A 13573-nucleotide genomic window follows, 5' to 3' on the forward strand; every position below is an offset into this window, starting at 1 on the left:
GGTGAAATGATCTTCCCACACCTATCCAGAATGCAAACTCCTAGACAAAGTTCAAAATAAAGCAAAAAGAATGCAAAAGTTTTGTGAGGGAAGACAAATATCTTTGCAAGAAAACGCAAAAGTTTTGCGAGAGAATGAAATTTTTTTTAAAATACATATTTTTTCTCCCACCCTGATTTTTTTTTTGCACCAGCCTGAAATTTTTTTCCACCCACCCCAACATTTTTTCCACCACCACGAATTTTAGGGGCTCCGTATTATTCTAATGCTAAAATGTATTTATAATTTTTATCATAAACTATTTTTTGCAGAATTTCATGTCCAAAATATGCTTTTAATAAAGTGTACACATCAAAGTAGTCAAATCGCATTGTAATGATAATATTTTCCTAATGTTATAGCTAAAAATAATCCAATCTTAAGCATAGTCTGAAAATCATATCATAAACACTCAATTCATTACTCTACTGTCTGGGAACTAATTCATAAAAAATTAAAGTATTAATAACTTAAAGCAGATATATCAAGAAGCAAAAGCACAAATGTTCACTTAATTCAAAGTAGTTGATGCTCATCGCCACAAATTACACAAAACTTTTTCAAAGTGAAAGTGTTCTGTGCTATATCTGTGATAAATTCAAAACTTTCCCACTTGCCTATAACGGACGTTTATCACCTAGCCGAAAGAAAGTGAAAGTGTTCCGTGTTATTTGTGGTGATATCTATCAACTGATTTGAGTTTTTTTAGAATATATATATATATATTAATAACTTTAAGCAGAAATATGCAAAAAACACAAAAATTATTTGAATCACTTAATTTAAATTAGCTAATAGACATCACCAACACAAAACACTTTCACTTTCTTTCTGGAATGTCAGGGGGTTTCTTTGACTGCAAAACTTTTCCACTTTCATATAAATAGACACATTTATCAGATAACTCACATTGTATAACTGAACTGATGACACAGAGAGGGAAGCCTTCCATTTGCAGGTTTGTCTTCATTTTATTTTTTTTTTAAATTAAAGACTTTAAAGACTTTCTGTCTTTATTTTGAAAACATTTTGATTTTCATTTATAGTTTGCTACATATAAATCAGTAGAAGCTGATGCATTGTCCCAATTTAGAGAAATGAGCGAGCATCTGTGTATGTGTGGATTTTCTGATAGTGTATGCCACTTTCAGTGAATAGTTTGTTTGTGAATCTTAGGGCAGCCTTCTCTGATTATTAATCTTAAACATAATCTTAAACAAAAACAAGATTCACTTACTTATGAACTATACTTTACACCTTGTTTAAAACTGAACAGGCTAAACCATTTTTTCTTTGTTCTTCTATCTAAAAGCCACATTTGGGGATTATTATTTACCCCAGCAATTAGTTCTGAGGATTTTTTCAACTTCAGTCAGATCCAAATGTAAATGTTGATAATAAGAATTCAGTTTAATCAATTTGATGTCCTTGTTTTGTTCATAAAAGAGCTTATGGCCCTGATAACTGGGCAACTGAACCAACTAATTAGGATCTGAAGAAGCACTTGATAATTGCAGACAGGTGTGTTTGATCAGGGTTGGAACTGAACTCTGCAGGAATGTAGATCTACAGGAACAGGGTTGAGCAGCCCTGCGTTACGCAATATAACATGATTGTATTTTCTTAATTTAGACTTTATTCTTTAAATATTATGACGTTAATTATATTTATTATTTTCCCCCAAATATAAAAAAAATTGTACAAATATATACTGCACAGATTCTGAACAGTAATATTTTTACTTTCTTTTTTTTAAAGTCTGTTCTGCTCACCAAGCCTGCTTTTTTTATTGATACAAAATACAGCAAAAGCAGTTGTGAAATATGTTTAGTGTTTAAAATAAATGCTTTCTTTTTAAATATATTTTAAGATGCAATTTTTTCCTGTGATCAAAGTTAAATTTGCAGCATCATTACTCTGGTCTTCAGTGTCACGTGATCCTTCAGAAATCATTCTAATATGCTGATTTGCTGCTCAAGAAACATTTTTGTTTGTTATTATCAATATTTTAAGCAGTTGAGTGCCTTTTTTCAGCATTTTGATGAATAGAAAGATCCAGAGATCAGCATTTATCTAAAATAAAAATAAAAATCATTTGTAACATTATACACTATACCATAGAAAGAAATTATATGTTTAATTTAGCATTTAATAATATGTTTATTTAGCAAGGATGCTTTCAGCTCATCAAAAGTGATTATAAAGACATTTATAATGTTGCAAAAGATTTCTATTTCAGATAAATGCTATTTTCAGAACTTTCTATTCATCAAAAAACATGGAAAAATAATAATCAACTGTTTTCATTAACAATATTATTATTCAATAATAGTAATAATAATACTTTTGAATATGTTTGAATGATTACTGAAGGATCATGTGACTGGAGTAATGCTAAAATGTCACCTTTGAAATCACAGGAATGAATTACTGTCAGGATTTATAGTCAGATATCTCTTTCCTAGTGTTTTCCCCCTGTGTTTCCAATGTTTTGGTTTCTTCCTTTGTCTTCCCCTTATGGTTTAGTTTGATTTGGTTTCCTCTTTAGCCCATATTTGTACTTTCCCCTCGTTATCCTAATTGTGTACACCTGTCCTGTTTAGTCACCACTTCCCTTTACTTCTCTTTAAATAGACGTTTGTTTCCATTTGAGTTGGTCCATTCTTAAAGTTACATCGTCGTTTTGTATCTACTGGGTTTTTGTTTGGTTTTGTTGGTTTTGTTAATAAATAAGTGTTTTGTTTTGTAATTCTGTTTTCGTGTTTTTCCCTGGCTCCTCGTAATTCCCTCGGCTCCTCATCCCAGCACGATTGTGACAGAAGACTGGACCAAGATGAACTGGGCTGAGGAATTTCTATGGGACCTCCAGCAGGAAGAACGGCCATTGGAGGAGTTTGTGGAGGATTTCCTGAGCGTTTCACATCTGGTAAGCTGGAGTGATTCTATGTTAAATGCTTGCTTTCGGATGGGACTCAAAGATGATGTTCTGTTTGGTTTAATAACTAATGACGATTGCTGAAAACCCCTAGCAGATTTTATTAATCATGTACTAAATCTGAGTAACTCTAAGTTCCATGTTGATGTGGAGGATTCCCATCCTACTCCCATCCAAAAGCATGCAATCACTCCAGCTCACCACAAGACAGTTTCCTCCACCTACTTCTCCAATGAGCTCGATCCCTCCATGCCTTCCATGCTTCCCCAAATCCTTCAAAGTTCTGCTAGAATCCACAGCCCAGCACTGCTGGTGCCCACCCAGTGCTCAAGCCCTCCACCTTCCTCTCTGCGCTCAAGTCTGTCGGCCACCGCCCAACGCTCAAACCCGTCGGCTGCTGTCCTGCACCCTGTACTGTTGGCCAAGATGGTGGCCTCACCAGAGTCCTCTGCCAATATGGTGGCCTCGCCAGAGTCCTCACCCAAGATGGCAGCCTCATCAGAGTCCTTGGCCAAGATGGCAGCCTCACCAGAGTCCTTGGCCAAGATGGCGGCCTCACCAGAGTCCTTGGCCAAGATGGCGGCTGCACCTAAGTCCTCGGACAAGATGGCTGCCTTGCCAAAATCTGCACTCAAGATGGCTGCCACGCCTGAGTGCCCGCCTGTGTCCGCTTCCGCAGAGCGCCCTTTAGTGTCTGTGGCCCCAGAGTGCCCTCTAGTGTCCACGCCTCCCGGGTGCCCTCAAGTGTCTGTGCCCTCCAAGAGCCGTCCAGAGCCCGCTCCTCAAGGGCACCCTCCAGTGTCTGCGCCTCCCGAACAGCCTCAAGTGTCCTCGCCTCCCGAGCACCCTCAAGTGTCCACATTTCCCGAGAGCCATCCAGAGCCTGCTTGCCCAGGGCGCCATCCAGAGCCCGCTCCTCAAGAGCTCCCTCCAGAGCCTGCTCCTCAAGAGTTCCCTCCAGAGCCCGCTCCTAATGAGATGCCTCCCGAGCAGCCTCAAGTGCCTGCACCTCCCGAGCGGCCTCAAGTGTCTGCGCCTCCCGAGCGCCCTCAAGTGTACGTGCCTCCCGAGAGCCGTCCAGAGCCCGCTCGCCTAGGACACCGCCCAGAGCTCGCTCCTCAAGAGCGCCATCCAGAGCCCGCTCCTCAAGAGCTCCCTCCAGAGCCCGCTCCTCAAGAGCTCCCTCCAGTGCCCACTCCTAACAAGATCCCTCCAGAGAATGCTCCTCAAGAGCTCCTCGATCCACCCTTTGAATTGTCTGCTCCACCATGGTTCCCTAAACTGGCTGATCTGCCATGGCCTCTCGAAATCCCTGACCCCCTATGGCTTTTAGATCTCCCTCCAGAACCCGATTCTCCAGACCTCCTCGATCCGCCAAGGCCCTTTGAACTGTTTGCTCTGCCATGGCCCTCTGAACTGGGCGATGTGCCATGGCCTCTCAAGAACCCTGACCCACTATGGCTTTCAGAGCTCCCTCCAGAACCTGCTCCTCCAGAGCTCCTCAATCCACCATGGCCCTCTGAACTGTCTGCACCGCCATGGTCCCCTGAACTGGCCGATCTGCCATGGCCTCTCGAGATCACTGATCCAATATGGCCTTTAGATCTCCCTCCAGAACCTGATTCTCCAGAGCTCCTTAATCCGCCATGGCCCTCTGAAGTTTTTGCTCCAACATGGCCCTCTGAACTGACCAATCTGCCATGGCCTCTTGAGATCCCTGACCCACTATGGCCTCCAGAGCTCCCTCCAGAACCCACTCCTCCAGAGCTCCTCAATCTGCCATGGCCCTCTGAACTGTCTGCTCCGCCATGGTCCCCTGAACTAACCAATCTGCCATTGCCTCTTGAGATCCCTGACCCACTATGGCCTCCAGAGCTCCCTCCAGAAACTTGCTCCCCCAGAGCTCCTCAATCCGTCATGGCCCTCTGAAATGTCTGCTCCTCCATGGTCTTTAGAAATGGCTGATTTGCCATGGCCCCTAAGTTCCCTGACCCTGTCCGATCTGCCAGGTTCTGCTACAATGCAGTTTTTACCTTTTTTGTAAAGGGCGTTTGAGCTTCTTTACATGTTCACTTTGTAAACACTATGTCGGTACTTTTGCAGTGATCTAAGCCGATTTTGAAGTTAGGGAAGAAAATGAGATGGGAGTTTTTCGACATACCCTAACTGTATTTACCTGAATCACACAGACTTAGCATGCGCTGCACAGAGATGAGACAAGACGAGCATTTGAGGTTAAAAAGTATATAAATTGTCAATTTGTTTAAAAAATAATCGATCGTTTTGCTAGATAAGACCATTCCTCCTCAGCTGGGATAGTTTAGAGCCTTTTGAAGCTGCATTTAAAGTGCATTTAAACTGCATTTCGGAAGTTCAAACTTTAGGGTGCCATCCATATCCATTATAAAGTGAGAAATCCTGAAATGTTTTCCTCAAAAAAAAAACAAAAAAACAATTTCTTTACGACTGAGGAAAGAAAGACATGATCATTTTGCATGACAAGTGGGTGAGTACATTATCTGTGCATTGTTGTTCACTAATCCTTTAAGCGTAAAGGAGCAACCATATCTGAAGTGCTAGAAAAGAGAGAGTCCATAGTTTCTGTTACATCATCTAGTTTTTCAAAGTTATTAGATATGTTGAGGAATTCAGATAAGTCAGGAAGATTACTTACAAAGCAATCTTTCATAGTAGAAGTAATGTTTCTACCATACTTGTAACAAGGAGTTGAATTTACAGTTTTAGCTATCTGAATTATACACAAGACTAGGTAATGAGCATCACTTTGCTGCAATTTTAACGCCACTAACATCAATTCTATAGACAGTATTAAATGTAGAGTATGATTTTGACAATGAGTAGGTCCTTAAACATGATTCTTACGTTCTTTATAACATAAATTGAATGCTGAATGAATGTGCAATTTTTATACACTGCCCCCCCACCCCAAACACACACACACAACTACGCTCACCCACCCACTCACACATAAAATATTTATTGGTAGCTTACACATACAAACTGTTGTTTATGCACATGCACACAAACAATGCACACATTCTTAAATTGTCAATGTTTTAAGACTTGCTATAGACCAAAGGTCTTGTTTTTTACTTACTGACACGGCAAACAACAACAACTTTTTAGTGGTTGGCAAACAATACGATGTGGGCATTGTTTGTGACATTACACTTGTGGGCGTGGTTGGATGTCCACTGCAGGCTGCCAATAATCCCCAACTGAAGAACACTTACGTCACAGCAGCCTCAGACTGCAGTGCTAGGCCTAAAGTTATTTTACTAAGCATAGCACCACATAGTGTTTAGATCATTTCAGAGATTTTATCTACTTTAATGTCAAATCAGCATTTTACCATAACAATTTAAAGGGATCATATGACGTTGCTAAAAGAGCATTATTTTGTGTATGTTTTTGTAATGTAATGTGTTTATGCAGTTTGAGGTTTAAAAAACATATTATATTCCATGTACTGTACATTTGTTGTGCTCCTCTCTGCCCCACCTTTCTGAAATGCTTCAGGTTTTTACAAAACTCGTTGTTGATGGAAACCGAGGTGTTCTCTGATTGGCCAGCTATCTGGTGCACTGTGATTTGCCAAATACCTCAAGCATATGACGGAAATGTTATGCCCCTTACCATGCCCTTTCTCGTTGTGACGAAACAGAAACAAAAAAAACTTGTCAGGACATAGCTACTGATTATAATGACTCATACTGTCTTTCTACTCGTTGCACTGCGTAAACATAACACCATGTTTGTATTTGTGATCGTAGAATGAGAAACCAGAAGCACTGCTCAAAACTTGCGTTTGAATAGTCAGTACTGAATTCTTTAAATATGAAAACATACTTACAGGCCATCAGTCAGAATCACAAACTGTCCTTGCAATGTTGGAATTGCCCCACTTTATAGCCTTAACCCTTTGTGTACAGCTGGCATTGTAAACTGCTATCCCAGGTTCAGAAAAAAGTCCTCTGTGAAATGTGCATCACCCACTTGAATATTTGCATTGTACTGTTCCGGATCATTGTTGTAAATATAACTGAGCCACTGATTTCTAGTTCTGTGCTCTTTTGGATTTAAAAATAAAGCACATTTGCATTCACAATGAAACACACTGCGATAGATAGATCAACTCTGAAATGATCCGAACACTATGTTGCACCATGCTCAATAAAATAACTTTTGCTACGCCCACCTTGGGCTTGAACCTGCGGGCCTGGCGCTGCTGTCTGAGTTAGCTGTGACATAAGTGTTCTGTGGTTCTGCAGGCTGCCACAGACAGTGGTGGAGCCAGGATGTTTTTATAGGGGCAGCCAGGGAGGGGCCAGCAACCAGTCTGGAGTGGCACAATAATCTTTATTATTCCAATATAAAATGTGTTTGACTATACTGGAGTCAGGTTAACCTAGTGTTTTTTTCCCAACCTTTGACTATATTTAGTTTTTTCCCAGTGCCTCCCCCTGTTGTTCTGTTTGTGTTGGTTCACTCATTGCCCATATTTGGACTTCCCCCCATTAGCATGATTTGCTACACCTGTCCTTGTTTATCAGTCTCCCCTTTATAAATTGGATTGTTTTCCCCTGTTGCTTTTTCTGGTGTTAATATTACCTTCTGTGTCCTTGTGTTCACTGTTTGTTTATACCCTGCCAGTGGATTTATTATAGACTTTTGTATTTTACTCCGCCGTCTTGTCCGTTCCTGCATGAACCATGACAACTGAACTGTTTTAGTGACTAAAACTGAATACAATTAATTTTCACTTAATTGTAATTGATATATATATATAATAATAATTATTATTATTAATTTATTTTTTTAGATCAAGTAATACTGAGTGAATTCGACAATTTTTGTAGGTGCTCAATATTGCACAGTCAGCTTGGTTCTGGTTCTCAAAACCCCCAAAAGCTTGTTCTCCAACATTGCATACTCATGGATAAGACATGCAAATATTGATAAAAATGTGAAAAAGGCCAGAATTCAACCACACATAAATTGTGAAATTAGAATGTAAAATTAGTTATTTTAAGCATTTAAATTGTTTCATTTTTGTTTGTACTTTACAAATTAATGAGAGAAAAACTAATTAGCGCATATTTTCTAATATAAATGCACTGTACTCACATTTACTTTGTGACTTAAAAATATATATATAGTCTATCAGCTTGCACCTTGTATTGTGATCTCGAATAGCAGAATATATTTTAGTATATGCTTTTGAGAAATGTTCTTTATTGTGATGCATATACGTGCATGCACAGTTTTCAGCTTTAATCGCCTTTTTGGTAATTTCATGACTTAACTGATGACAGAACTATGCCTGTAGTTTCTTGTGTGCTTTATTTATGAAGCGATATGCGTGGCCTCATATTCACTTAAAGCTGAAGAGTGTGCACCGTGAGCACAAAGAAATTGCTGACAGGACAGAAAAGTTTGTTTTACTGACATATAGAACATCCGATCAGACCGCAGTTCACTGTTGTTTTACTGAAGCTCATTTGGTTCCTGCATCTTTTTCTCTTTCACCTTATACACATCTCAAAACTGTTATGTTTTATGTGGTCAGAAGAGGTGTACTCATTATTGCTGTGCACTGTGTGTCTTGTTTGTCTTTTTAGTTATATGATTTTTCCATCAACGCAAAAACTGTAGCAATAGAGAGAAACTGTATCGTTGAAATCACTTCAAAATGTTGTAAATAATTTAACTGTATTTGATTTGTTTACTCGTGTATAAACACCAGTCATTTTAAATAGTACGTAGTTTTACTGAAAAACTAAAGTGATTATAAGTTTAGCCCAATTATTTTAGTACTGCTCTGTTGCTTAACACCAAAGTAAATAAAATGTTAATTTCTTTATTAGGGAAAATATAAGGACATTGAAACAGCAAGAATCAGTTCAGAGTAACATCTACAAAAGGATTTATAAGACATAAAAATGGAGAAGTTATTCCGCAAACTCCATGTTGACGTCAAGCAAATCAATAAACAAAGAGCTGCAGATGTTCTTCAGATAACTGAACATTCATTACAGTCCCATGAGATTTATTCTGAAAAGGATCGCATTCAGACCTTTATACACACTGTAAAAAGTTTGCTGTAAATTTTACAGTAACTTACTGGCAGCTGGATGCCAGTAAGTTACTGTAAAAATGTTTACAGTATTATTACTGTAAGTGCATTTACAGTACTAAAAGACCTTTACTGTAATTTCATTTACAGTATTTTTATTGTAATTTCATTTACAGTGTTTTTACTGTATCTTCAATTACAGTATTTTTACTGTATTTTCAATTACAGTATCAGTACTATAGAGTTTATTTTCATTTATTTTAAACTTTTTTTTACCTGTAAAAACAATCCAATTGTCGTATAGCACTGTATTTTAAGATTTTTACCACCCCAACCCCATAAAAATCAAAATAACTCATAAGCATTAGTTCTGATAATATTCTTTTTATTTGTTGAACATTTTCTTTTTAAAAGTACAAATTACAAATGTTGACCTCTAGGATACAGCAGAAAAAAGGGCATCACCACAGTCCCCTGGAGACTTTGTATCATGGCAAACATACACATACTGAAAAGCAAAAATAAGTAAGTACACTACCAGTCAAAAGTTTTTGAACACTAAGATTTTTTTAAAGAATTCTCTTCTGCACACCAAGCCTGCATTAATTAGATCCAAATTACAGCAAAAGCAATACAATTGTGATAAATTATATAAATGAACTGCTATTTGAATATATTTTACAATTTAATTTATTCCTTTGATCAAAGCTAAATTTTCAGCATCATTACTCGTCTTCAGTATCACATGATCCTTCAGAAATCATTCTAGTATGCTGATAAACATATTTTATTTAATTTTTAAATTTTTCAGGATTCTTTGATGAATAGAAAGATATTATTTAGCAAGGATGACTTAAATTGATTAAAAGTGATGATAAAGACATTCATAATGTTACAAACTATTTCTATTTCAGATAAATGCTGTTTATCTGAACCTTCTATTCATCAAAGAAACCTGAAAAAAATCTACTTCACTGTTTTTAGCATTATATTAATCTCAGCAACATCATAATAATAGTTTTTGAGCAGAAAATCAGATCATTAGAATGATTACTGAAGGATCATGTGACTGCAGTAATGATCCTAAAAATTCAGCTTTGAATTAATGACATTTTAAAATATATTCAAAAAGAAAACGGCTCAAAAGTGTACTGTTGTTGCTGTACTTTGGATCAAATAAATGCAGGCTTAGTGAGCAGAAGAGACCTACTTTAAAAACATTTAAAATCTTACTGTTCAAAAGCTTTGTCTGGTAGTGTAAATAAAATAAAATCATACAGTAAAAATGAGTTTGTGTTGTGTTCAATTTGAGTAATTTTGAGTCAAAGTTGACAAGCTCTCTGATGAGAAACAGCAGAATGGAATTCAGGCTGATGCTTGTTGTTTGCACCCTCTTTCCAGAAGTCCATCTGATCTGTGACTGTCAATGCATTTGCTGCCACAAAGATTGACTGTCTGAACGAACCTGCAAGCACAAGAAAAAAAAAGATTTTTTTAAAGCAGTGTTTATAGAATTTGCCTCAACTGTCGAACTTGATGCTGTATGCATTTTTTTTATATATATACTACATATAAACGCTGTAGTAAGAAAAAAAACTGAAGAAACTTTTTATTGAAATTTTTTATAAAGAATTTTATGAATGGGCCAGTGAATCACTGATTCAAGGTGTTTAAAAAAGGTAAATTCATTCAGTAATTAAACACTGCTGTGTGCAGAGACGCAAGACATGGCTTTGTTTAAAACCGTTTTTACTAAATGGAGCACAAAGACAATATTTTCTTCATGATTTAAATGACTTAATATTACATTTTTGTTTATATAATTTTGTTGCCCTGACACTTAGTAAAGTCTGCCACAGACCATGCTAAATGCTAACTAATCTGTTCATATAAACATTCTAAACGTGTGTTTCCTAGAAAGTCTGTGCATATAATAGGCCTACTACGATTAAAAAAATCTCTATTTGTTGCTTTACAGTAACAATAATCTAAATTTGACAGATGGTAAGATTGCTATTATGAATTTAAAGGTTACAGTAAGGTAAAGACACCTGAAGCAGCTGCATTTTGCTGTTTAAATGCTGGTTTAATAGAAATAATTTTAATGCGCATGCAAACTCAATCTTGATGTGACAAGACATGGTAATAAAAAACATTCCCAGGGGGGTGTTCCATAAAACAAGTTTACCAAATAAGCCAGGCTTTTTTCAGTTAGTCTGACTTATTGTCACTTGATATGGCACAAAATAAGTCAGACTAACTGAAATAAGCCTGACTTATTTGGAACACCCCCCAGGAAATGAATACCTTACGAAATACAATAAATAACAATATAAATACAATATAACTTGCTTAGGATAAAAGCATCTGAAAAATGCATGAATGTAAATGCAATGTAAAACAAAATGTGTTTTGGGTTACCTGATTCTGCATGTCTGTAAAATGGACAGCTGGCTGTATGATGATTCTGCATCTGATGGTCAGCATCCAGTTAGTGCTTGGAGAAATCTCCTGTAACAGACAGTGTCACAACACCCTTTTAGTGTTACTATAGTTTATGATCAGAAAAGACAACTACTGTACAGTAATAAAATTTACATTTTTAATAAAATAAGCATTTATCATATTTATTAGCAAAACTTGCTATATTAATATATTGCTAGCTCGTTACTCTCTTTAAAAAGTTAACCTGTTCTGCAAGTCAGTGGAGAACAGCAGCCTGTGGCTAATTTGGCTAATTTAGTAACGTTAACATTAACTTAGTTAAATTGATGAAAGGGGAAGCTCACCTGTTGTTTGCACCGCGACGACGGCAATCACCAGAAAAGACTCTAATACACCTCCGATGCAGACGACATGACCACGAGACTACAAACTTGAAAATAAAACACAAAAGATGCAGTTAACCGCGGTGTTTCAGCTTTACCTCAGTGTTTCATGTTAGCGCGCTGTTTATGTCACGTCTGTCACTGAAGGGACCGTCTATAAAGTTACAAACGACATTCATACACACATTACTTAAACATCATTTGAAGAGAATTACCTTGCTAGCTATAAAGAGGCAGCGTTTAAAAGATATTATGCTGCTCTGTGACTAACGTTAAGTTTGTCAACTTCGGCTTACTGACGTTATTAACTGCGGTAAAGCCAGCCGCGGTTCAGAAAAACACGGTCAAGCCAGCCGCGATTGTCTTTAAAAGTGCGCGCATATTACAGTCATTACGGTAGTTTCAGAAACAGCCCAGAGAGAACGCGCTTGCAGAGCGCTTTTCATTTAGACGCCCAGGACTGAGAAATAATACTACAAAATACTCGTGAATGTTTACTTACTTATTTATTTGCATTTCTGCTTTAGTATCCGTGTTATTTGTTGGTGTCTTTGATGGTTCTTTTCTGATATGGGACAGTATTACACTTTAGAGGGGTATATTGACCCATTTCTAATAAGTAGAAAAAAACAATGATCAGTTCTTATTCAGGACGTCCCATACTATATGCACACCTCATATGAAACCATTTTACTGTACAATTTTTGAGATGTGGGTCATTATTACATGTTAGAGGGGTTTATTGACCCCATTTCTAATAAGTAGAAAAAAACAATGATCAGTTCTCATTCAGGACGTCCCATACTATATGCACATCTCATATGAAACCATTTTACAGTACCATTTTTGAGATGTGGGTCATTATTACATGTTAGAGGGGTTTATTGACCCCATTTCTAATAAGTAGAAAAAAACAATGATCAGTTCTCATTCAGGACGTCCCATACTATATGCACACCTCATATGAAACCATTTTACTGTAGCATTTTTGAGATATGGGTCATTATTACACTTTAGAGGGGTATAAAAAACCCATTTCTAATAAGTAGAAAAAAAACAATGATCAGTTCTTATTCAGGACGTCCCATACTATATGCACACCTTATATGAAACCATTTTACTGTAGCATTTTTGAGATATGGGACATTATTACACTTTAGAGGGGTATAAAAAACCCATTTCTAATAAGTAGAAAAAAACAATGATCAGTTCTCATTCAGGACGTCCCATACTATATGCACATCTCATATGAAACCATTTTACTGTAGCATTTTTGAGATATGGGTCATTATTACACTTTAGAGGGGTATAAAAAACCCATTTCTAATAAGTAGAAAAAAACAATGATCAGTTCTCATTCAGGACGTCCCATATTATATGCACACCTCATATGAAACCATTTTACTGTAGCATTTTTGAGATATGGGTCATTATTACACTTTAGAGGGGTGTATTGACCCCATTTCTAATAAGTAAAAAAAAACAATGATCAGTTCTCATTCAGGACGTCCCATACTATATGCACACCTCATATGAAACCATTTTACTGTAGTATTTTTGAGATATGGGTCATTATTACACTTTAGAGGGGTATAAAAAACCCATTTCTAATAAGTTGAAAAAAACAATGATCAGTTCTTATTCAGGACGTCCCATACTATATGCACACCTCAT

At 37.1% G+C, this 13573-nt stretch overlaps 1 long non-coding RNA gene across 1 annotated transcript; it reads right to left on the reverse strand.

Moving 5' to 3' along the window:
* Positions 1-9451: 9451 nt before the first annotated feature.
* Positions 9452-11999, reverse strand: LOC141339328 (uncharacterized). Its single transcript, XR_012355936.1, has 3 exons — positions 11861-11999; positions 11493-11582; positions 9452-10536 (listed from the first exon to the last, which is right to left on the reverse strand). It is a non-coding gene; the product is annotated as an uncharacterized lncRNA (long non-coding RNA).
* Positions 12000-13573: the final 1574 nt, after the last annotated feature.

This window comes from Garra rufa, chromosome 1 (genome assembly GCF_049309525.1).
Source record: "Garra rufa chromosome 1, GarRuf1.0, whole genome shotgun sequence".
Lineage (NCBI taxonomy): Eukaryota > Metazoa > Chordata > Actinopteri > Cypriniformes > Cyprinidae > Garra > Garra rufa.